Here is a 27,676-nt window from a genome sequence, read left to right as displayed (position 1 = left end):
GCTCCAAATGGTTTCACTCAGATTCTGGCAGATTTATCTTTTAAAATAGCTTCAAATCCAGCACTTAACAAGATGACACAGGCTTCTTGGGGTTTCAGCAATTTAATACTTTGGGTTTAATATCCAACATCAGGCGCTCATGCAGTGTTTCAATGTTTATTGCTTGGTTGTGTCAGAACTTTTAGATAGGAATTTTCTCTGCTGCTTATTCTTGAAAATCATTCAAGACCTTTTTTCCAGTGCTTTCAAATGACTGCATCTGTAACAAATTTCTTTGTAAGCTATTTCTATTTATGTATCTAAAAAGCTTCCTGTGTATATTTAACTATAAAAAGTAAGGCAGTTTTTGTTTTTCTTGGTTTGACTCAGAAAAGCTCTGTTTGAGCATAACACAAGCTTTAGGTCTGAGTACGAGTGAGTAGTTAAATAGAGTGAATAGAATAACTCTACCTGCAATCCACTAAACAGAACATGGCCAGTCAATTAGCACTTGCAAAGGCAACTGGATTAAGAGAATAATCCCTGTTTCGTACCTTTAGTTAGTAGAATTTATCTTTCACGTACAGACAGCCAAGAATCCCATTCTTCAGAAGTCATCCACATATTTGGCTCTTGATCTGAATGAAATTTCAACTAATCAACTACTTGTTTGTTTTTAGCATATCATATAAATTAATGTACAAATCATATAATAATTTAATTTAGCTATTCATGGTTCAACATAACAAAAGAAGACATTTAAAAGAAGCAAGAGAGCAACCATTATCCGTGTTGACAAGCATGGACTTGAGGAACTAATGGGCTGGTATGTCACAGCAAAGGTTGTGAATTTTGATTCTTAAGGAAAAAAGAAAAACAATACTGCCCAGAAGATATGCAAGTTCACCAGAAGAGGAGGAAGCGGTCTTTGAAGCCTTGTAAACACCTTTCTGTATTGTTATGAAACCAACAATATGGAGGTCTCTCTCCACAATCCGCTTCATAGCATAAAGTACAGCCAGAGAACAAAAAAAAGTTAAATATTGGTCTTTTTTTTAACTTCAATATATAATGTCAACTCTGGACGTGAGGAGAGCAGATTTAAGTCTGCCCAGGGAATTATTAAATCCCCTAGGAAAATGTTTTTTGCAGGTGCTGGGGTCTAATAGTCCTGGTCACTTTTCAAACTCACCTCCTAAGGGCACAGGAGCATGCAATTCCCAGATGTCAAAAGTCAAGCAGACGAGGCAGAAAGCAGGCTCGGCTGAACAGGGATCTTCTCTTGGAAATAAGGTGGAAGTGGAAGGTATAAGTCCAGCGGAAGCAAGGTCAAGTGACATGGGAAAAATAGAGAGATGCTGCTTGACACTGTAGGAAGAAAATTTGTGCTGCCAAAGCTCAGCTGGAGATGAAGCTGGCCAGAAATATGGGGGACAATAAAATGAGTTTCTTCAAATACATTAATGGCAATAGGCAGTATAGAAATATAGAAGCTGGCCAGGTACAGGATGAGGATGGTCACCCCACAAACAGGGACAGAGATAAGGCAGAGGTGTGTAATCCTTTCTTTGCCTCTGTCTTCAACACAGATGACAGACCAAGGGAGTCTCAGTGCCCTGAGCTGGAGGACCATGACTTCGAGAATGATCAACTCCCACTCAATTCTGAATTTGTACAGGATCTGCTGGTGCAGCTGGATCCCTACAAACCTATGAAGCCTGATGGGATTCACCTGAGAATCCTCAAAGATCTGGCTGATGTCATTGCAAAGCCTCTCGATTATTTTTGTGTGGTCTTGGGAATCTGGAGAGGTCCCAGTTGACTGGAATCTGGTGAACATTGTTCCAGTTTTCAAGAAGGGCAAAAAGGAGGACTTCAGAAACTATAGGCACATGGTATGACTCCTGAGATGCCCTGTGCAGGGCCAGGCCATGATCCTGATGGGTCTCTTCCAACTCAGTGTATTCTATGCCATAGGTTTTTTTTCTTAATATGTAAAATCTAAAATGAGATCTTTATTCTCAAGCCAAGGAGATCCTTCAGGGATTTCAATGCCAAATAGTAACTAATTAATTATATCACATGAAAAAATGTTTATTATTATTATTATTATTATTATTATTATTATTTACTACTGTTACTATTATTATTCAAGATTTAAACTCAGCAGAATCTACTTCAACTCTTTTTCCTGGAATAACCAATTCATCAATGGCCTGCCAGTTTTTAAGTACATGATTCAGTGTACGTTTTAATAATTTTTTGTCAAAGAATAGCAGTGCTGACTTTTCATAAAATTTAACAATTATGAGCCATTTATTTGAGTAAGCAACGTATATACTGGGTTTACATTGGCTGAAGAGTTAGTGGGATAACCTTGTCTGTTTGCCACAGCACTAAACATCAGGAAATAGCTCCAATTTTGTCAAAGCCTTTCTGTGTGATTTTATACAGTTCACTTATGCAGCTTCTTATTCTTCAGGTCTTTCATTTCTGATTGTTTTGAATTCCTGAGATGATGTCTTTCCCTAAATATAATGTCTCTGTATAATTCATGATTCTAGATCAAAAGCAGGTTTGTTATGCTACGCTTAAAGCTGGTTCCTCAACAAGGAACCTTTCCTAGAGTCGTGAGGAGAAAGGACATTTCTTCACTCTTCCAGTGTGAGCTCCTGTTCCTTCCTCATCTCTTCCATTTTTTCTCACACTAAGTGCATAAATACACTATCCTTACAATCTCTCTGAGATTCTTTAATTCACACTGGTAGGCACCATTTTGTTCTGCCTGCAGTATTCTTGTCTTTGTATCCAATATAATATTCTCACTCTGCACAGGCCTAGAAAAATCTTCCTTCAAGCCTCTGCTACTTGAACAAAACTGAAGGCATAAGGTAGCAAATGATGAACAGATTCAAACTGGTCATTTATGTCCATTAAATTAAAACATTACAGATTAACATTATATGTTAGTCACTTGGACAGGGCACTTTCGATGGTACTTCAGAGTTCTTTTGAGTGGACAGGTATCTGTCGTCAGCTATGCTAAGAAACCTGGGAAAGCTGAGACAGTGAAGTGTATATAACCTTGTTTTTAGAGCCCAATTATACACGAAAGCTAACAAAAAGCTAACTATAAGAAAATTAGCCATAGAAATCAACTTATGTGAAAGCTAAAGAAGAAAGCTAAAGAAGCTAAAGAAATATGTTTTCCTGGGCCATGTATTAAGTTCTCCAATAACCCAGAAGCCATCGACTGAGCATTAATAATTGATATTCCAGTCATAAGCTAAAAAGTACAATCTGAAAAAAAGTCTGTCTGATTAAAGGTTCTAATAATGTAGAATGCATTTATTCACTTCACAACTTTCAAGATAGTTCTTATACCATTGTTGCCTTATTTAAAGCTTGAATTTGTTTAGCTTCAACTTTCTGCCATTAAATCTAATTACATTTTTTATATCTGATTAAATAACATTTTCCGACTAACATTCTTTGAGTGCTTGAAGACTGTCATCGAACCACCTGCAAACTTTTTTTAACAAGCAATTAGATCAGAATCTCTGGGTTTAGATCTCAGGGAAAATAACCCACCACTCTGTCAATAATTTCTATGACTGCTGCTTCGCATTTTTAATTTTTGACAGCTATTTTGAATTTGAGACGTCAGAAACAAAAGGAGTGATCCCTTTTCGGTCATATACCGAAATAAAGAATTTTTCCTCCTGTGAGGTTATGTTCTTATTCCTCTTGGACCAACTGCTTAGATAATAATATTGCACAGGTGTCTTGTGTTCAGTTGATTTTCCTAATGATCACAAGTCTTCTGCAAGTCAATGTTTTCAGAGACAAGGTTACTGTAAAGAAAATATAGCTGGTAATTCATTAATTTTACTTGCAATTGTATTGGGAGAAACATTGTTCCCCTGAAAACTGCTTACTAAATAACTCAGAGCACTGTTTAATTAATTTTTCCCTATTGCTGAACACCTGCATCATCTCCAAATCAAATGTAGGGTTTATTTTCTTTCATGTCATTGTTAAAAATAATTAATGAATGATAAAGAACCAAGAATTGAGATCATCTAAAATGTCATGTCTTCATTTATGTTGTACATTAAGTCCCTAGTCATTTAATAATTTTTAATCCACATAAGCAGTGCCATTTTAAATTCCATTCTATCTTTTGCTGAGATGAGTTGTGTACCAGACCAAGTACCTTGTGATAAGGAAAGTGAATCCATCAAAACTGTTACTAGTACAAAAAACGAAAAAAGTAATTTTGTCAAATACGTTACCAAAATAAAGGATAATTTGGAGGTATTTTTCCTCATAAACTATGTTCACTGAGCTAATTTTCTTGACATTCTCTACTTATTTATTAATCTTTTCATTTTCAAGGTGTTCCTTATTTTGTTCAAGATCAGTATTCTGGTGATTCAATAACTAAGATGTATCTGTAAGCATTTTCAAACATTACGACATTAGCTGTCTTCCAACTCTAGAACTTTCTAATGTCTTATGACTGACTGAAAATCAATAGCAAGGATTAATGTGATTATTTTGAGATATGAATTATCTTACCAGTAATAATGTAGTGAGAGAAAATGTCACATGCAATCGTGGTAGATCACATAGGAAAACCTAGAGGGTTTTTTGTTTTGTGGGTTTTTGTTTGGCTAGTTGTGATGAAACTACAAAAGAGCACAATATTTTTGCATTTAGTGTCTATTTGCTTGCAGGATCATGAAAAAAACCTGTATTTAGAAACTGAGGTGAGTGGAGGATTTTTAGTGGAATTGAAGGTCACAACAGATAATTTAGTGGTTTTATCACCACTAAGAAGAGAGCTCAGAGTAATGTCAAAATGAACCAGCAGTACAAGTAGAAACAAAAACAATTATAACATACACGATTTAGGGTTGTGTTCCTGTGCTACATTTCAATTCTGTTAAGTTAAGCAGTCCTTGGGTAGTACTTGTTCCAAACCTAAAACTTCCTAAGATTAGTCTGATAAATCTAGAAAGAAATCAATTCATAAGTAAATGATAGCTTAAACAAAAAAAATTTAAAATTGGATGAAAAGTGTATAATTGCATTACATTAATTCAAAGCTACATTTGTTATAAGAAAAAGTCTTCACAAATTCAGCTAAAGTATAATCTTATTAAGGTCAAGATAAATGTATATAATTATTTTCCCACTTTGAAATAGTGTTTTGCTTACAAAATCCAAATATGACCACATTTGAAAGTTTTGCTTTAAGCAACATTAATTCTTACTGGTTTCTAAGTAATTTCCTTAAAATAGTGATCCAAAACTAATTTAGAAAAAATGAAAACTCAGTCTGTCCCTTCAACAGACTATAAATATGTCCGGATATTTGGAATCTGGATAGAGAAAAGTTCCAAAACTTAGTAAATATATATATACATTTTCAGAGTTAATCGTTACAAAAACTTAACGATAGTCATGTTTAAATTCCATTATGGTAAATGAGATTAAAATGCATGCTTATTATCTGTGTTGTGTATAACAGATTTTAATATTAATACGAAAGACAAAATATATACTTATATTCTTTCAAGTGAAACTTTAACTTCCTAATATAATAATAATCACTGAGCAAAATTATTTTGCTTCTCTTGAATAACATTTACTGTTTCTCACATCTAATTTAGAAGTTGTGATTCATGTTAATAATTCTGAAATTATGTGACTTTCTTGATTTTACTACAGAATAGAGTTGGCCCAGAGCAATCTCAGTTGTTTCTAGGGTACAAGCAGATAAAAGCAACTAGTCTTTTGAACAAGACCTTTGAAGAAAAAGAAGGTATTATTGGGGAGTGGAAAACAGCAAAACCAAGAGAAGGAGAAGGGAGGGGAGTAGAGCAGAGAGGAGAGGAGGCTGAAAAAATTAATCTAATCTTGCCCATGAAGGAATACAATAAGGTGTAAAATTATTTTGCCTAGAAGAGTTGTCTGGAGGTCATGGGTTTCTACTTATATAAAAACCATAGCCATCTTAGATCAGATTGCTCTAGGTCTTGCCCAGGTGAGTTTTAAACATGCCAATTGATGTACAATTCACTTTTCTGGAATATACAAATAATCCAATGACCAATACCTGGTCACTCTCATTGTGATTATTTTCTTGTATTACATGGCTGGAATTTCAAGTGTCCCAACCTGTTTCTATTCTCTGTTTTCCCACAGTGTGGACTTCCAGGAAGGGAAGTCCCTTCTATACCTTTGAATCAGACAGTTGTTAGTAGCAGTAAGGCCAACCATCAGCCTTTGTTTTTAAAGTTGAAAAAAGCCAACTTCTTCCACCTGTCCTTCTAAGTCATGTGCACCTGTCCCTTTACTGGATTTACTACCAGAAAGCCAGTATATCAACGTGTTTTGGGGAACCCAAAATGGAACACAAACATTTAAGAGACATTAGGGGTATTTGATAGATGTGGAAGTTTAGCTGTTGTTCTTACTTATTCTGTGATAATCCTTCCCAAATGGTTGTATTACACATACATAATCAAAAAATAATTATATAACCGATAGGACAAAGAGAAAAAAGATCAGAGGAAGGAGCTGGATATTGATGCCAAAAAACCTCGGGATGATTAACTGCTCAGAGACCTGAGCAGCAAGGTATTTGTTTATTCAACATTGGGAACAAGCTAGCTCACGCTGGACAAACTTGTTTGAAGGTATCACGCAAAATCAGGGTTTTTATACAGTTTTCATACATGATTTTTATACATATTCATATAATTGCAACATCTGTCTATACATATTTATGATAGGCTGAGTCTAGGTGGAGCTTAGGGTGGTGCTTCTTTTGGCACTCAATTTCGGGGCTACATCTGGTCTTCGGCCTCAAGTCCAGGGTCTTTTTCTCATCTTTCTCGCTCTGACCTCTCTACCTTTATATTGTTCTTGCCCCGACTACTGAAGCTTGCAGAAAGCCTTGGCTCTAGGCCAAGATATTCAAATATCTACCTTATCCTAATTTATTACCCCTGGGCTTATTGTATACTGCTTCTAATATTCTTCTACATTTTTGGGCCAGTGAACAGAACAGAATGAGTCTTAGCAGCACAGGCAGAGTAGATGTTGGAGGGGGCTTTCTCGCCAGGCCCTGATATCTCAGTTAACTCTTTTAGACCTGACCCTCGTTTCAATATGAAACAGATTATTTACTAAAGCATTTTAGAAAAATAAAGGAACAGAGGTGGAAGTTGATACAAAAGGAAAAGTCAATAGACAGCTATCTTCCAAATAAAGACAATAATTTGGTAAATCTAAGCAAGAAAAAAATGGAAATGTCATGTAAAAATGCTATTTTCAGTGTTTCAATCTTACTGATGTAAAATCAGTTTTATTAGCCTGTGTCCAGTCAAGATATACAAAAAACCTTACAATATAGACATCTGAAGAGGGGTTATCACAGTGTAATCTAAACTTAATTTTGAAATTTCCTTTACAGAAATGAAGAAAACATTAGACTTCTTCCATGAATATTTAAAAGATCAAAGATGCCTTATGCTCTGAAGGTGTTCTCATTGTTTTCTACTCTTTCTATTGAGAGTTGAGGAACCCCAGACAAACAGATTCATCTAGATCACTAACATTTAATGATAACTAAAACTAGGTGAATGTCAACCTTAATGTGTGGCAGCAAAGGAAGAAAAAGTATTACTTGAATATTCTAGGTTTGTTCTTCCATCAAATGACTTGTTTTTAACAGACTGATGAATAAACATTATTTTTTTCAATTTCTAAACATATAAATTTTATACAAGATGTCTTTGAGCAACAAGGCAGGACAAGCAATTAGCAACATTGCCATTACTTATTCCTTTTCTTTTTCGTGCCTTGAATCTACAGTGGTCCTCCTCTGGCAGTCTTTCTCCTTTTCTTCTTTACATTTTTTAAAGAGCCACATATTGCCTATGTCAATAAATCTCTGCTGAAAGCTACTATTTGGTCATGTGAGATTTTTCTGAGAGCAAAAGAACTTGCAGAATTAATAAAACACAGATACTAAGATGAAAAACTAACAACAGTTAGTTTAGTGTACATCAATACCATGGAAGAAGTTTCAGCAGGGATGTTGATATGGCCTATGAAGATGATGTGATCCCCTTACATCAAATTCTGTAACAAACAAAGAAGAAAGTGTCTTCCCTCAGCTAAGTGGTTTGTGGCAGTTGAATGCTTCTGGCAGTTTTTAAACATTAAATTTATGTCATAAGTAATAAATGAATACTGTCATGGAATTTGACACTGGAAAGTTATGTTTAAACTGCAGCTCCTAGTACACTTTAATTCCATTAAAACTGTTCGTCCCAATAACTCTGGTGCACAGTTTGGGAGATGGGCCAGGACTACTCTCAGTAGGCAGTTTACAAGAAACTATGCCTTTCTGGGTTCTGAGAGCTTAATGTCATATATGTGGGCCAGTCCACGACAAAAGGCTGCAGTGTCAACGAATGGTCCCAGTGAATTTTTGGTTATTACTGCAACCATCTAACCTAAGTAGTCTGAAAAGATAATTTGTGAGGAACTTCATCAAATCAAATAAAAAAATAAAAAACCCAGCCCAACACCAAAGGAAAAGAGAAAGAAGCATTTTACACATTGAACAAAATTATCTAAAAAGATCATGTTTAGAGAAGCATAAAGAATGAGAGAATTGGTCCAAGTACCTTTTGTTTTCTATCAAGTCCAGCACCCCTTCAAATAGGTATTTGTTTTATGTAGTGAATCAGAATGTAGATCAACTTCTCACGTTTTATATAATTTGATGTGTATATATATATATCATTACTTATCGTAGTAATACCATATGCTCATATATATATACATATGCATATATATATACATATATATATATATAAGCATATGGTATTACTATGATAAGATCTTTATTTTCTAACATTTATCAAAGATAGTTAAAAATATATTTTCACAAGAAAGAAACCACAAGAAAAAAGTAAGAAAGATAGCTGAGAGACACAAAAGAAATAAGGAAAGAAAAATCACCTCAGGAGAAGTACCATTAATTTCCTATATTTTGAATTGGGCCTTATATTAAAATCATATAAATAGGATAAGGAAGTAGTTAAAAATGCAAAGTGTGAAGATACAGTAGATTAAAAATAAATCCAAGAAGATGGGTGGTAAGATTAAAGGCTTCTCTTCTAAAAATCCTCAAAGGGAGTACAAATTATTTGCAGACACAACAAAGATAGGCCTGCATTAGGAAAGTTGGAGCATGTAGATGTGCAGAGAGGGAACTGTGCCTGGAGATGACTGCTAAAGAAGATGGGTTCAAGAGAGTATTCAATAACTCATTAAAATGCTCAGACTATTAAAAAGCCACCAGTAGAACTAATGTGATTTTTTCAGGGTTGCAGCACTCTGTGAAGGAGATGAGAAGGGCACAATCCACAAATACTATTTAATTGAGAAATGAGAGTTTCTGTGCTAACTGCTACTGTTCTTAGCTGTGAGTGTCGATAAGGAGGAGAAGGGGAAGTATATATCCTTTTTTCCTCACCCATAACTCAGAATGAGAGACTTTTCCATAACCACCGTATTGTCATTTTCAAATGAACTTCCTTATTGCCATTCTCCACTGGAAACATTGAAAAGTAATTTTTGCTGAAATTGGTAGACTATAAGGAAATAGCACATTTTCTACCAGAACTGAAAATGGGTTAAGGGCATAAATAAAATCTGTACAATTCTAGAGCAAAAGGGAATTTGATGGCAGAAAAAGTTACCTCTATTTTCATTAAGAATATTATAATCAGGAAAGACTCTTTTTAAAAATTGGAAGATTCTGCTTAAAGTTCAGCCTACTTTGGGATAGAACTGACCATCCCTCTATTCATCAAGGAACACTGAAGACTTTAATTTCTAAAACTTATGTACAAAGTATAAAAAAACTTATGTATGTGAAACTCCTTGAGTAAAAACGGCTGTCCCTATTAATTTTTATCCCATTTCAAGTATTTTTACAGATATGAAGATTTCAGTTATAGCTTTTCCCTTTAAATTATCGGTCTTCAAAGTTTTTCCTGGAGTTCTTCACCAGATGTTTGCTTTGGTTTGGTTTGATTCAGTTCTTGTTGTTGTTATGTTGTTTTTTTGGTTTTGTTTTTGGAGGGTTTTTTTGAGACAACAGACAATCATCTTTTGCCAACCCCCAAAGTTATGTCTGCTCTGCTGCTCTCAGAAAAAAAGTCTTTTATTTCCTCCCTTATTCAAATATACCTGTCAGGAAACAAAAAGAAGGCAAATATAGAAACTTTCCTTGTTTTATTTTACCAAGCAATAGCACATATATGGTGTAGTATAAAACAAAGAAACCAAAAAAAGATAGTGCCACCATGAATGTTTGTCGTCCCAGGTAGATAAAGACTATTTCTTCTTCAAGACTTTTCATATACAAGAAATCTATGAGTTTTCTGCTTGTCTTCAAACAATTCAGCCAAAATTTTAGCATTTAAAATTTAAATAAATTTAATAGGAACAATAACTTCCAAGAGTAAGGTAAAAAGACATTACCCACAAAAGCAAAATTAAGAACATATAAAAACATTAGTTCATGCCTTAACTCTTGAAAACTTTAAGGTGTCACAGAAAGAAAAAACTTTAAGGTGTCACAGAAAGAAATGTAACACACTGTAAAATAAAACTAGTGTTTAACTTGTCAAGAAGTAGTTTTCAAAAATTTATAAATGCCAACCAGGTAACATGTAATTGTAACTATTAACTTTCTGGAGCAACACTGAAAATATGTCCAATTTGTTGATACTGTGCATGTTTTATTTTCATATTGCTGAGTTGATAGCAAGTAAGATGAGAACAGCTTGATATAAATATACAGCTTATTTAAATCCACTTATCAAAATTTTTCTTATCACAGTTAAATGATTTTTTGGTCCCTTGATTATATTATTCAATATATTTTCAAACAGTGAAACATATGAAGCAAAAACTCATTGAAGAAAGCAAATAATTTTCAATGAATTCAGTTTCAACATGAAACATCAGTTTGATAGAATAAGACATACAGCGATATTGTATGAGATTTAATGTGTGCTTCATCCAGGTGTCTGGTGCCCACAGATTAGATTTTAAAATAGAACTCTCTCAGGAGTTTATTGGATTGCTATGGTTATTCTATTTTTTATTCTCGGAGCACAATTATATAAACTGTCTTTATCTACTTTATCAACAATGTCCAGACCAAGTACTTGCAGCTATGTCGCTAAACTTCCAAAGGCTGCTCAAAGTATATCTGTGAATCACTCTCTTCACATAGAGGTACAACCTTCAAAGTTCATTCAGAGCACCAAATTTTGGTGCAAGATACTAGAATCAAACCACCACCCATAGTTAATGACAATGTATTGTATAAGTTGTTTGAGCAGCTGTATTTACAGCATTTATTGTATATTTGATTCCAATAGCAACATTTTCACTAATTTCAACAGCAGTCTATTTATTTGAAAGGAAGCAGACCTGTAGACACCCATTATTCTATTATCTGCCTCTACTCCTTTTTTTTTCCTTTTTTTTTTAATGAGAAGGCAAGAAAAAGAAAAAGAAAAAAATCTGTATTTTCTCACAGCAGAAACTATTCTGCCTTCCAGTAGCTCCTTAGTGTTATAGTAATATGAATCTGTCAGAAAACTTCTGTTTACCTTTGTGTTGTCAATACACTCAAGTAAAATTTGAAACCAATTTCTGTTTGACTGAAAATAAGAAAATGCCACCTTGGTTCTGCAACATTTAGTTCATGTTTCTTTGCATCATCCAAATATTGTATACAATTTTTATTATAACAATTATCAATAAGTAGCATTGAGAAACAACAGTAAGATGGCTTATCATTGTAGATAATTGTATTTTAAAAGCTAGACTATCTGCTTAGGAGGAATTGAGGAAAAAAGTCATCCAATTTTCAATAAAGCAGATAGAGAAAAAACATACAAAAATACGATTGAATTGTAATTGCTTGTTTCTGCTTGACTATGTTTGGAAATATGTTTTTTCCCCAAATTTGTTTATAGACCTTCACACAGATTTGAGAATTCTAATTTTCAGCTTTAAGCACTTTTTAATAATGTAAACATCCACAGAAAGTTGAAATGAAACAATGGCACCATGAGATGATGCAGCTAACATAAGGGCTTTTCTTTGGTTTTGGTTGTTTTGGTTGGTTTTTGTTGGTTTGCTTGGTTGTTTTTCATTTGGTTGGTTGGCTTTTGATTTTTTGGTGGTTTTTTTTCCAGAGTATTATTCCAGTAGACTTTCAAATGTTCAGCTAATGCAGTAGACTCCACTACTCTGCTACACAAGTGTTCAGAGGACTGGAGCACCTCTCCTGTGAAGAAAGTCTGAGAGTTGATGTTGCTCAGCCTGGAGGTGAGAAGGCTCTGGGGACACCGTATTGTAGTCTTTAAGTACTGAAAGAGGGCTTATAAGAAAAGTGGGCACAAGTTTTGTAGCACAGCGTGTTGTAATAGAGCAAAGGGTAAAGGTTTTAAACTAAGAGAGGGTAAATATAGGCTACATATAAGGAAAAAAATATTTTATGATGAGGATGGTAAACACTGGAACTGTTTGACCAGGGAAGGTGTAGATGCTTCATCTCTGGAAATATTCGAGGTCAGACGGGTCTTTGAAAAACCTGATCTAGTGGAAGGTATCCCTACACATAGCAGGGAGGTTGGACTGGATAACCTCTAAAGGTCACTTTCAACCCAATTTATGATTCCTCAATACTCTTATTTTACTCTAAAGTCCAAGATATCAATGAAAATCTCTGAAGAGGCAATTTTCAAGAAAATAATCCAAAAATACCTACGTACAGACACGAACATACATATATAGATTACTTTTTCACTTGAAATAATTGCAGTGCAGGTATATGCTAAAAAAAAAAAAAAAAGGGAAAAACAATCTAAAACCCAGAAAACGCTGACTTGTGTAGACTTGTGGCAAGAGGTTTTATAATCTCAAGATTGTATTATACTAATTCTTAAATATGTGAGGAATCTCTGATACATGTGACACAGATTACCTTTAGTTTCTTTGCATCTTTTGTAAAATGGAGTTTGCAAAACTTCGTTGCATCCCTATGAAGAGATACGATGTTTTAGACTGCTGGTAATAACCATAATTACTGGAGATATCACTTAATTGCTAGGAAGCATAGCACAGAGCAATCCCATAATATTTCATTTATATTTACTTAACCATGGGAGACATAAAGCCATCTACCTTGACTAATGATTGTATGCTACTTGGTTACTTTATCATCATCATAGCACTGTCTGTCATAGTGCAGACAACTTAAACTTGGATATTCTCAAGATTCAGTGGACTAGCAGACCTCTTATTCTGACATTCTCAAAGACTTTTTTCCCATTTTTTTCAAAAAAATACTTACGTAGAAGTGAGAATTGGGTACACCAACCACAACTCCAACCTGACCATCAGTTTAAAGCACTGAGGAATCACATTTTTGGTTAAAAAATAAAGCATGGTGAACAGACAAAAAATATGAATTCTTTTTGCTCAATTACTGAAGTAGAAAAGTGTTAAATAGTCCATTTCAAAACCAAAAGAAAACACGACTTTTTGCTCTGAAAGAGGTAGAACTGAATTTTTAGACTCTCCAGGGTGAAGAATATGATAATAAAAAATTAATTGACCCTTGAGGAAATTAAACTAAAGATGATATGCCATAATTTATTGATTATGTGGTGGAAGTGTGTTCCTGTACACTGGAACTAATTGCATGTCCAGGGTGACAGAATTAATGAGAACATGTAATTCTTGATAATTGTTAATGAAACTGACCTGATGCTTAAAACTGATCCTGTATGTCCCTCATTTACTCGCACATTCAGACCAATTTTTAAGACATTAGCTTTTTTAGTTCCTTCTCAAAATTAATGCCATATATGAGCTTTCTTTCACTGCATCAGGAAGCAGAAAAGAAAAAAAAAAAGACAGAAACTGTTTCATTTTTTCCTGGAAACACAAAAATGTCTCCAGGTACAGCACAGAGAGCTGGTGATATATGCAAAAATGTTGTATCGATAAATCCTTGACTGACTCTTCACACATACAGAAAGTTTAATAAGTAAAACCTTCTAATATTTTTCTATAACTATGTGGAGAGATATAGGGGAAAGTATAGCATACCTAAAGTTTTTGCAAATTACTGTTTTGTCTTTCTTCTTAAGAAAAAAAAAAATTAAATGAAACTATCTCTTTGACAGAAGTCAAATTCTTCCTTTTAAATGTGTAGTATTTTATCCACATTTATAGCATTCAGTGAATCAAACAGAAAGTGAATCTGATGACTCAAGAGACTTACCTGTGAAAGGTCACACCTACTTTAATTTCTTTCAAAAAGGTGGTATGAAAAAGAATAAATAAACTGGAGACCACAAGGAGTGGGAGGATATATTAAGAATAATCTACATGTTACAAACTGAGGCAGTAATTTAAGGAATGAATACTTAGATTAGACAGCAACCACAACAACAGATTCAGTAAAAATATGTTTTCCCAAAGAAAGTTGGAATTATTATTATTATTTTTATTTATTATTATTATTATTATTATTTATTTATTTCTTTTTTCTACGACTGTAGATATCTATTTTATTTCTGGAAATATACTTTAACTTTTCCGATGTTTTGAACAAGGTAATTTTTAGATGGTGTCTTATGTTTAAAGAAGTACACTTTTATTTTAAATTAAGGTTTGCATTTGACTGAGCAGATATTTACTAAAATAAGATATTATAGAGAATAAAATTTACCGAGATTTACATGTACATATAAATATATATTCACACATATATATGAATATATTTGTGCATGTATAACCATATTTAGGCAAGTGAACAATTCTGAATGTCAAAGAGAACTATCTATGTATTTCAGTGATCTCTTAAATTAGCCATAATTTTGGTCAGCTACCATCTTAAGATTCCTGGAATCTGATTGTATGGCTGAAAGTCAAGCAGAAGTAGCTGTAAATGCATAGAGGAACAGAAAATACTGTGTTGCACAGAGTCAGCTAGCTACTAAAGATTAGATTCCTAAGTTTCTAGTATTAAATGTAACTGATTTTATCCTCAGTGGTGGTCATCAGTGAGAATCTAATATATCCTAAAAAATCACTGTACATTAAAAGGTAGTAAAAGTAAGGACTGCAAGTGCTGCTACTTACAGCAATAAAGAGCCACATAAAGATAGTAGTTCAGATTATTGCTAGGATGGAACTTCCTCTTGGATAATCAAGGATATCAATTTGACAAAATTATTTACATATAATTATCAACATTTTTCCTTGTAATGACACATAATACAAACATGATAAATCAGCCAAATATCTGAGAAGCTACTCACAAGAACTAATGAATTTTAATAAAAATTAATGTTTTGTTAAAATTACTATCAAAGCTTTTTATATGTTGAAATTATTGCAAGCTCATAAATGTTGCAACAGCTGCATTAAGCAAATATATTTCAAATAGGCACTTAAAGGTATATGTTATTTAGAAGAACATAGACAAAAAAGTCTACATGAAATACTAAAAATATATAAAACACAATAATTCATTTAGGCCGGCAGCTAATCTTTTTAAGGCCTATATCTGATTTTTTTTTTTTTTGATGCTGAAAAAGTCCTTTCCTTATAAAATGTATAACAAGGGGTGAGCATAAAAGACTTGCAGAAGAGGAAAAGGTAAGAGTTGGTTAGTTAGGATTTAAATATAGGGGATTATTTTTTCTAATATCACAGCATTTATCCAAAAATCAAGATGTGATATCTACATATATGAGAATAAAGATTTCATTACAATTCTTTCTACATCTATTAGTATAACCTGCAGATTTCTTGGGCTTGGCTTTTTAGGGATCCCTCTTTCAAATATATGTACCTGAGTGTACATATATATATATATATATATATGCACGTATATATAGACATGTATATATAGGAGAGAAAGAGGGAGAGGATGACTGACTAGATTCCATGGAAAAAGCTTGACTATACAACACCCACGTCTTATTTTATGTAAGAAAATAAAAATTTTAAAAAAAACCAAACCAAACCAAAAAGCAACAACCAAAAGAAAACCCCAAACAAAGACAAAACAAAACAAAAAAGAAAAACAACAAACTCAAAAAAAACCCCTACAATATGTTCAAAATATGTTCAAAATATTAATTCTTGAGAATTAGGAAAACAGATCATATAGACTTTCACAGCCTCTGTGTTACAGAGCAGTCCTGCAGACAAGTATTTTGAGGTACTGGTAGGTGAAAAACTGGACTTTGAGCTGGCAATGTGCACTTGCAGCCCAGAAAGTCAACCACATCCTGGGCTGTATCAAAAGCAGAATGGACAGCAGGTCAAGGGAGGTGACTCTGTCCCTCTAAACCACTCTCATGAGACCCCACCTGGAGTACTGCATCCAGCTTTGCAGTCTCCAGTACAGGAAAGACATAGACTTGTTAGAGGAAGGTCATGCAAATGCTCAGAGGACCAAAACACTTCTCCTCTGAAGAAACAGTGTTGAACAGAAACGTTCATTTGAAGGGGACCTACAATGACCATCCAGTCCAAATGCCTTAACAATTCAGGCCTGATCAAAAGTTAAAGCATATTATTAAAGGTATCATCCTAATGCCTCTTAAACACTAACAGGCTTGGGGCATCGATCACCTTTCTAGGAAGCCTGTTTCAGAGTTAACCACCCTCCCAGTAGAGAAATGGTTCATGATATTAAGTCATTCGAGTGATGGCATTTGTCTTCCCAAGTCACCATTCTGTGTGACAGAGCCCAGCTTTCTTGGAGAGGGCTGAACACCTCCCTGCCCATAGGAAGTGGAGAAAGAATTCCCTGTGTTGCTTTGCTTGTGTGTGCAACTTTTACAGTTTTTGCTTTACTTATTAAACTCTCCTTACCTGAAGCCATGAGTTTTCTTACTTTTACCCTTCTGATTCTCTTTCCTGTCTCAGTGGCAGGCAGTGAGCAAATGACTGTGTGGGGCTTAGTTGTTGAGAGGGTTAAACCACAACCGTGTGTCAGAGGAATCGGATTTTATAAAGGATTTATTTTCTTCCTCAACCAAGGAAACACATGAGGATTTAGAGAACATAAGAGATAATGGAATTATCAGTGACTGAACTGGGGAGGATATGGTAATTCCTACTACTCAATATTATTTATCATGTTGCTAGTCTCAGTAAAAAACCTGAGCATAAACATTACTGGGAATTTAAATGTGAAGTAAGAAGCATGAGTGAATCAGTGGACCCAGATCAGGAAGTGTATTCCCAGTAAATATATGAAAAGTTTCTTCTCATAAATTTGCTTTTATAACTATGTAATAACAACAGCAGCATTCAAAAACATCAGTTATCATTAAAAGATTTACTTACATCCTGAATTCTGTTTCCCGACCAAAAAAAAGAAAAAAAAACCAAAACAGTGTAAAAAATTGTCTCTCTGTATCTTATTTCTCAGGTATAAAATGATATGAAAATGGCTTGCAATTCAGAGTACCATGAAAACACTTAGGACACAGGGTTATCTGCACCACATTTTATCACGAGAATAGCAATTGTGAAAGAACAATGTTTCCATTGCTGTCATGCAAGGTTCTCAAATCAATTTTCATATTTTAAAGATTAATATCTTCTTACAATATCAGAAATCAATAGTTCTGAAGAGTTCAAAAGACAGACAATATCATAAATACCCTTAAGAGAAGGACAGATTTGGGTCTTGAAGGCACTGCATATGTTTATACAACATATGAATGCTGGGGATAAGTAAAAGAACTTAGCTGTCCTTGCACTGAAACTTCAGCATGCATCTCTGATTTTCAAGTAACCTTTTAGAGCAACAGCAATTTGTACAGCAAAATTCAAGGTCAACTATAGTGTATCCTGGATGTACTTGTTCCAGTAGTATCAGTCATAACTCCTTTGAGACTTCATCACTGGTGGTTGCTCTCATCAGGGAAGAAAAGTTTCCCCACTTCAGAAAGAGTCTATATTTCATTATATCCTTGTATTCCATTGGATGGGTGGAATTCCGTAAGTGAGTGTCTCACTGAAATTCCTCTCCAAGATGAGAAGTTTTTTTCAGATTGGAACTCTTCAAGCTTATTAGAGTGGTATTTTGGATAACAATCTGTGCATTCTATAAGTAATCAGGGTGTCTGTAATCAGGATGCATGTGACACTTGAAAATTTGAAGTACTATCATAACGTAAATATGTTAAAAATCAAGTAAAAGAATGAGATTTTTAAAAATACTATTACCATCTCTTGCAAATATTATGTGGGTAACAATAATCAACCACTACTTCCTATTAATAGTTAATCCACAATTTTTTTAAAAAATAGGTCTGCATCTTACTTGTTGGGAAAAAAAAATACATTTGAAAGTGTGCACAAGATTAATCCCCTAAACAAATGTTGAAATATATTTGGAAACCTAGCTTAGTCCACAAGAAAAAAGCCCAAGTCTGCACATCTGTGCTATGATGTAAAAATTTAAAACTTACAATACATATGTTGTACCTTACTAGTGTTGAATCATATTATTGTGATATCTATTTCCAGTAGGAAAAATGTTGATCAGACACATGGAAAAAAAAAAAGTCTTTTGCAAGAAATTGGTTAGAAAGATGGTGAAGGACAAAATCCTTCACTGCAGCACGCAATATCTTATGTCGATGGAGTATAGAAGATACAGCATTTTCCAGTTAGTTTAAAAAAAATTCAGAAAATATCCTATTTGGATTTTTCTTTGAAGTAAAGGACTTTTCTGAAACAAAATCTTATTAGAAGTTTTGTCGTGTGTTGCACTACCACATAGTTATAAACTAGTGATTATAAAGAAATATGAAAATATTAATTAAAAAAAAGCTCTCATTTTTTTGAAATGCAGATTAACAGCAGTTTGAAATATTCAATCCAAGTTAGTTTTAGTAGGGAAAGAAAAAGGATTAAAAGAATATCTTATAACCAGAGTTAATTTGGAATCATAAATATCAACCAGTTTAAATTTAATCTTAGAAGCGTGTTGAAACAGCGGTCATCCACTTTTCAACTGTTATGTAACAATGGGAGATGCTAGGATAATACTCTGGAAACACCCTTGGTCAGTTTGTCTGGAAAACCAGGCAAAAAATCAGAATTTATATTTGTTCACATAGAAAACAATAAAATGGTAAGGACAAGTATAAAAAGAAAACACAATGAAAACTGTGAAGGACTTTGAAGGTATGAATGAGAAGCTACCTACAGAAATGAGAGATGAGTCAGAGATTTCAGGAAGTGGGGCTAGACAGCGAAAAAAATTTAGTCATCTTCATTTTGGAATGCCTGAACGGCTGTCTTAGAGCAGTACACTGAGTATTAGAAAATGTCAACATATAAGAAAACATTTTTTTTAATACTTAAATATAATTCAGAAGTAGTCGTTAGCTTTTATCTAATGCAAGGAAGCTACAATAGAAAGAGATGCTATCATTTCCAGGCATATAATAAATACAAGAAAAGATAGGAAAAGTAATGGGCACCTCTGTCTCCAGCATATTCAAACTGAGCTGACAGTGAACCATCCAGAAAGAAATGTCAAACAGGCTGAGGTAAAGAATAACCCAAGAGAGAAGATGTCAGTTAAGAGAGGGTATGAAAGAGAGTTTCAGTACAGAGAAAGTCAGGGTAAAGATTTAGCCAGTGGATCTGAAGATGAAAGGGAGAATGGATGTAAAAATGGCAGAGAAACAAATGGACAAAGTGTATTTTTTGGTTTGTTTTTGTTTAAAGCTCATATTTAGAAATTGAGAGCATGTTTTCCACAGGAAAAAATTTTGAGATAAGTCCTCAAAAGAAACAAGATCAGAGGAGTAATGTATTTAAAGGAGGCCTAGGAGAACAAAGAATTTGCTATTTTTGTTATCATTATATTACTGCATTTGTATTTTTAATTTTTTTTAATTTGTACATTTTTAGAAAATAACAGAAACATGTTTTCATGAGGAAAGACTCTTGAAGACAGATGTCTCCTATATCCTTTCTGTAATAAAACTGTATGTAGTTGAAATTACAAATCTCTACCAACTTTGCTTATTGATCAGGATTAACATTGTTGATAGAAACCAGTTTCTGTGATTTCTTTTTTTTCCCCCGACTTCTTTTAGGGAAAAAGGAAGGCTGTAAAATAAATATGAAGGGGAGATGGAAGAAGAATAAGAGGCTGACAGCTTATCTTGTTCAAAAGTGGAGATTTATTAAAATGTGGATGGGATTATATGACAAAGTTATTTGAAATCAGTGAGACTATTTGGTCCCAGAGGGATTTTTTAACCACCATTTGCCACAATACTGTATTTCAGATAGCTTTTATGACCAAATAGAAATTGAAGAAGAAAACAAAAGAAGACAAAACACAAAAAAAACCCCATTCCTAACCCAGTAGAATGGAATTAGTGGAAATTAGTGGAAATTGAGTTTTTTCATTACATCTTTCCTTAAATTCTGGCAATCCTTATAGAGTAGCTATCCTTCCTCAGTACCCAATCACAGGAACAAGCAAAAAAAAATTAATTGAAATTGTGCAGGTCAGTGGGGGTACAATTAAATTTCTTCACAGTGGCTGGTACGGGGCTGTGTTTTGGATTTGTGCTGAACACAGGATTAATAATAAAGAGATGATTTTGTTATTGCTGAGCAGGGAGCTCAGCCCTTTTCTGCTTCATATACTGCCACACAGGCAAGGAAGTTGGGGGTGCATGGGAGGCTGGGAGGAGACACAGCCAGGACAGGTGACCCAAACTGACCACAGGGATATCCAGATCATATGACATCATACTTAGCATACAAAGTGGGGGAGAGAAGGCGGAAATTTGGGATGTTTGGAGTGATGTTTGTCTTCCCCAGTAACTGTTATGTGTGACAGGGCCCTGCTCTTCTGAAGATGGTTAAATACTTGCCTGTCCTTGGGAAGCAGTGAATTAATTCTTTGTTTTATTTTGCTTGTGTATGTGGCTTTTGCTTTCCACATTAAGCTGGCTTTATCTCAACCCACAAGTTTTCCAGCTTTTACCCTTCTGATGTTCTCCCCAGTCCTGATGGTGTGAGACTTAGTAAGTAGCTGTGTGGGTGAAACAGTTTAAATTTTCAGATGAAAATATGTTGTGTTTGGAAAGCAAATTAAGTATGGCCTGAATAATAATTTTTCTGCTAACATTCTCAAAGAGAATAATTACCCGACCCATCACCTTTACAGAGAACTCTAGCATGAAGGTGCTGAATAATTAAATCTCCTTTCCTTGAACATTTCTGGCCTATGAACAAAAGCCATATATGATTTTTTTTTGGCTTTATATAGCAAAGACGTATGTATGCAGTTCTAAGTAATACGTATTCAGTCATCACACATCCATTTTAAGACTTCTTAATGGCAATAGTGGGGTCCAATTTACACCCTGCAGATCATCAAAGACAAAATTCTATACATAGGGAATCCAACACAGTAATTCCTGCACCCTTAAATCTCTGCAATTGGCAAAAATGGATTAAATCCAGTGATTCCTTGCAAAATTGACATTAATTGAAAATATCATCTCTATATGGGGTGTCTGACCATTAAAGATATATTACAGTTTCTGTGTAACTATCACAGTCTAAAGTTCCAGAAGAGATTGATGATATATATATCCACACATATATTTTATTAAAATAATAATAATAATAAGCCTATATTAATCTACCTGGCTATCAAAATGTACTTGTAATTGCCCAGTAATATCTCATTATTTATCCTTGTTTGGGTGATAACTCTGGGTTGGAATTTAATACCTGAATTTCAGATATGAACTCTGTGAGCAGAATAGAAATTTCTTAGAGTGTATTAAAACCAAAAGCCTCTTGTGTTGTTTTGTTTCAAATATATCTCCAGTCACTGATGCTACACATGTAAACTATTAAGAACAGAAAAAAAATAATCTTGCAATATTTTGATTGATAAGTTAGCATATAACAAATATCCTACTCCCCCGGAGTTGTGTCAGCAAATTTATTATACAAATTATGAATTCAAGAAAGCATCAACAAACTTTTTTTTTTTAATATCAGATATTAAAAATAAGAATGTTTTCTCTACAAGTTCTGCAGTACCTTTGTTACTATTTCAAACAACTTCTAGTTTCCCAGGAAATAATAGGATGATTTCTTCACCACACAGATTGGTCTTTGTGTGAGCAGCTCATTCATTATTGATGCAGATTGATTTTGTCTGATTACCTTCTCTGTGGTTGATAAGAATCCTGCAAAATTTGCCTTTTATTTTTGCTGTAGGTGATAAACTGAAATTATTTTTTGCTGCCATGGTAACTTTATTTTATAATAGTGTTCTATTTCAACTTTTGTACTAAATTTACTCACAATGTAGGAGGATGAAGAAAGGAAGAAAAGTGACATGAGAACAAGAAAGTGACAATAAATTAAAAAAAAATTACAAAATATTCAAAATTAAAAATGGGTTCTTTCAAGTGTTTACTCAAAGGGAGAGAAGAACGCCATGTAAAATTTAATACTAATTTTATTTGACAATATTTACAACAAAAATGAGAAGGGTCTGGTTAGATAGAAATTTCATTCAGGTATCTAGCCATCAAAATGAAACACAAGAATCAGAGAGAAAATCAGTTAAAAATTTAAAATAATAAGAAGAAAGTAAACAAAACAACTGTATTGGAAAGATGTCAATGAAAATAAGAAGTTGCAGAGATCCTGTTTTTATTTCCTACATACCATACTGCTGTAGTTACAAGTTTTGACAAAATGAGGTCATGGAATCATACCAGTCAATGAAAATGGTAATTCCTAGGTGTTTTTCTATTGAATTTAAAGGCATTTAATACAATCTATAGCACGTATTTTACTTCACAACGATGTTTGAGCTTGAATATATGCCTTAAATACATTTTCAATTAGAATTTCACTTCATAAAGGGCATGAAAAAATGAAAGAAAACAATGGTGCAGAGGTGTTCACCCTAGAATATGCAGAAAGAAAAGTTCCAGGGTTTGATTTTGTCCTCTTTTTTTTCTTTGGTTTGGATTTCTTTGGGAAAAAAAATTACTTGTGTAGTGGAAATAAAATTGAATTATCTATACCAGTAAAACAATATTATCTTCCTCAATCTGGCATCAACTGTTTAAAAATAAAAAGTTTCAAGAACCTTCTCTATCAAACCACTCGGTGTTCCAAAAAAGCTGTGTCAACTTTTAATAGAGAATCCTGCCAGCAGGACCACCAATAGATTGTGACCATTTTTTCCTCTGGAGGAAAGGCAGTCCTCTTCCTGAAACAACCATAGTTTGCAGTATAGGGAAGAGGAAGAAGATGAAATGGTGTTACTGCTAACTTTATGGCAGATGGTTTTTGTATAAGGAAAATAAGTCAATCTCTTTTTCTGCAATTTTCTTTTTATGACTTGAGCTAATGATTTGCTAATTCTAAGCAAAGAAACAATAAATGAAACAGTTCTAAATATGGACTGGCAATATCTGTTGAGAAAATGCTTTTTTCATTGTGTGGAAAACTTGCTGATTGTAAAGTTGAGCAAACCGGATTTATTAAGGTAATGGTCAAATCACAGAAAATAGTTCTGGTCAAACCAAATGTACTTCCAAGAACTTGAACAAACAAACACACACACACACACAAATCTCTACAAATCATATTTACACATGCTGTCTTGATGTCACATATCACTGGTGAAATGAAGTGATTTTCTGAATTTTTTTCATAATGGAAGCAACAAAATTTTTCCCCTTTTCCATTTTTTCCATTGTTAAATTAATTATTTCTACAACAAAAAGAAAGCTAATTCAGCTACAAAAGTTTCATTTGGGTGTCACACTGTTTCTATATTTCTGGAACATTTCACTCAGCAGAAGTGTATTGAGATTTTTATCATTTTTATTTTAACTGAACATATTTTAGTCAAATACAGTCTATATTTAAAAACATCTTCTGTCCCTCAAAAATACATTTTTCTATACTTACTTATGTGAAAGAATAAACAGACAAACAAGAAAAGACTCAGATCTGGGTAGAAACACATACTATTACTAAAAACTCCATGTCACCTCCAGAAGGATCCAAGGTTGATATGTTTTTTAGATTCTCACAACAGCATCACCAGGGAATTGCATGCAATATTTGGAGCATTCACCACTTCAGGGCATGAAGGTTCTAAAAATAAAAGCTGACACTATTGTAGTGTGCTTAAATGTGATTGACAAGAGCACTGAAGTCATAAAGAATGAGAGAAAATTGTTATGACACTAGGCAAGCTGCTTAAACAACGAGAAAGGGGTCGCATTTGTGTTCTGGGATTTTTTCCCCCATGCATCCCAAAAGTGCCCACTGTGAAGTGGCAAGGTTCTTAGCCATAATTTTTCTTTTGTTTCCCTGGATAAAAGCAGTCATTCCATAAGACAGAGGTTACATTTAAGAAATCCATATTTCTTTCCAGAAGAGGAAACATATATGAAATTTTATTTTTCACTGACAAGTTTATTACTATTTTTTAGCATTCATCAAGACAGAATTTTCACTTTCTGATACCTCTACTTATATTCTAGTGAATTCTTAATGATTCCTAAGAAAAGGAGTGAGCCATACAAGATAGGATTTTAAAAAACCCAAATAAAATCTCAACACTGTTGTTTAGAATCTCCCTGCACTGCTGGAGCAGAGGAAATAGAGCCTGGGAAGGAGGGAGGGGTTGGGGGAAGGTGTTTTAAAGATTTGTTTTGCTTCCTATTACCCTGTCTGATTCTAATTGGTAATAAATTCAATTAATATCCCCAAGATAACCCTGTGATGGTAATCAATATGTGATTTCTCCCAGTCCTTATCTCAACTCATGAGCCTTTCATTATATTTTCTCTCCCCTGTCCAGTTGTGGAGGTGAATGATGGGTACTTGGCATCCACCCAGGATCAACACATCACAGCGGAATTTGTAGAACAGTGGCAGTTGTGATTGTGGATTTTATAGGAAAAATAGCAACTTCTATGTATCAATTCACATTTGATTATTGCATAAAGTGTTACATATTTCTATGTAAAAATATTCATAGGCAATTGTGCAGTAGAAAATGTTGGGAAGAGATGAATGGGAAAGGAATTGAATTCTAAATTCTTTTTTTTTTAATTTAGAAAAACTAAAACTTTCCATTAGCACATCTCCTTCTTCAAGTTTTCATACTTCATTTTTTAATACATCGCTAGTCCCAGAGCTATAGATATCCGAAATGTACACTTAAAACTATCTGTTCCTAATTTGATACTAGCAGAGCAAGTAGCACCTGCTGATTCCCAGGGTACACCAAAAAGTGCAGTCTGCAGGCTGAAACAGCTGGCACCACTATTTAACACAATCAGGATTTACATTTAAAATGTACTTGGTATTATATTAGGTTTCAGTAACTACTTTTCATCATGTGACCATCTGTTCCTGCAGTTGCAATTTCGTGCTTCCCTTGATAGCTGTCCTCAAAAAAAACAAAAACAAAAAAAACCCAAAAAACAAAGCCAAAACCTTAAAGTCATGCTGGGCATTCTACAGTAAATCTCTTTACTGAAAACTAAGGAACACGATTGCCTAGCGTCATCTAGGCCTGATAGGCAGCTCATCACTGCACATCCAGTTTTTCGCTTCCCCAGTGGGATAAGGAAGAGAATCCAAAGGGTAAAAGTGTAAAAACTCATGGATGGAGATAAAGACAATTTAACAAATTAACAAATGCTGTGTGGGCAAGCAAAACAATACAAGCAATTTATTCACCCCTTCCCACGGGCAGGGAAATATTCAACCATCTCCAGGAAAGCTGAGCTCTATCACGCGTAAAGGTTACTTGGAAACATCATCACTCCGAATATCCTCCCTTCCTCCTTCTTCCCCCAGCTTTATACACCGAGCTTGATGCCATATGGTTTGGGATATCCCTTTGGGCAGTGGGGGTCAGCTGTCTCAACTCTGTTGCCTCCCAACTCCTTGTGAACCCCAGCCTGCTCAGTGGTGGGGTAGCATGAGAAGCAGGAAAGGCCTTGATGCTCTGTAAGAACTAAGTAAATAGCTAGTGAAAACATCCATGTGCTATCAAGCCTTTCTTGACAAATCCAAAACATAGCACCACATAGGCTAAATGAGGAAAAGTAATTCCTTTATCCCAGCCAAAACCACAATACCTAAGAACATACATTGGCTTCTTAAATATCACTGAGGTCACCATGAATATTTCCACAAACAAGCATAAACAATGTTACGTACCTAAGCTGAAAACTGGTATCTGAAACCTACCCATTCATAGCATCAGAAAATTTAAAACAAAAAGATACAAAACACTGGCTACAAAAGATTGACAAACAGAAATTGTCCAGTATTACCTGAAAATTACTTCCTGACTACAATACATGAATCATTTTCTTGGGAAGTGGAAAACATGAATATGAGTCCCCTCAGTAAGAAGCAGGTAATTTCTATTACTGTAAAGAACTACAATCAGTTGCCTATTGATCAACAACAGTAAAATTTACTCTAAGAGAAAGATTGCAGAGTAAAGGCAGGCCTGCCTAACACTCCAAGGTTTGAAGGGGAGATTAACTCTAATTGTGTCTTATAAATTCCAGCAAGATGCTGGAAATAAATTGAAAACCAAATATATGGGTCAGTATGCTAAGATGAACTGAAATGTAACAAAACTACCATATTTTTAGTGCTGTTTTTGAATCTTTAGATAAAATGTCTGAACTAACTCAATTTTTTTTTATAAAGTAGAAAAGTAGTTTCTTACACTGCTTCAAGTTATTGCACAGAAGAACTGGAATTGATTGTATTAATCCTGTCAGAGAAACAGAGAGCTACTGTGCTCTTCTGCAAGCAGCAAAAGGGAAAAGTTCTATCACAGCATTGCATTCCTGGTCAGAGTGAGATATTCTGAGGGTGTCTAACCAGTGACAAAGTCTTGCAGACTGCAGACAATTTGTGTTTTGAGGCAATTGTGGTTCTGCAGACTGACACACTACAGCCATTCCATAGCAGTTATTTTGTGGAAGTTCTGGTCTGATTCCACGGACTGAATGTCCTTCAGCAATTGGAGCACTAAATGGTACTTTTTGGCGATCTTTTAATTTGATTTCAACCATGAAGAGTGGAAGCAGATAAGAGATTTTCTTTGAAAGCAGAATTCTGACATCAAAAAGATTAACATATATAAATACATATATATATAAATACCTTTAGTGTTTCTCTTGTAAGGCAAGAAACTTATTACTTTTGCTGTATTTGAATTTGTAGTGTGTGTAGCAGAATTCCTAAGTTTGTGAGTCTGACTAAAGTTGAGCTATAAGAAAAATTGAAACAAATAATTATATAATCTAAATTTATAAAAAGAAAGTATAATTTTATCCAATTGGTCTTTCAAACACTAAAAGAGGAAAATGGGCTTCGTGTTTGGATTATGGAGGTTTTTAAAATTTTTCCTTCATAAGAAAAGTTGGCAAAATCAAAGACTGATGACTCAAAACAGGACAACACAGAATAAACATCATTA

Source organism: Pseudopipra pipra, chromosome 2 (genome assembly GCF_036250125.1).
Source record: "Pseudopipra pipra isolate bDixPip1 chromosome 2, bDixPip1.hap1, whole genome shotgun sequence".
Taxonomy (NCBI): Eukaryota; Metazoa; Chordata; class Aves; order Passeriformes; family Pipridae; genus Pseudopipra; species Pseudopipra pipra.
This window is presented reverse-complemented; position numbering follows the sequence as displayed.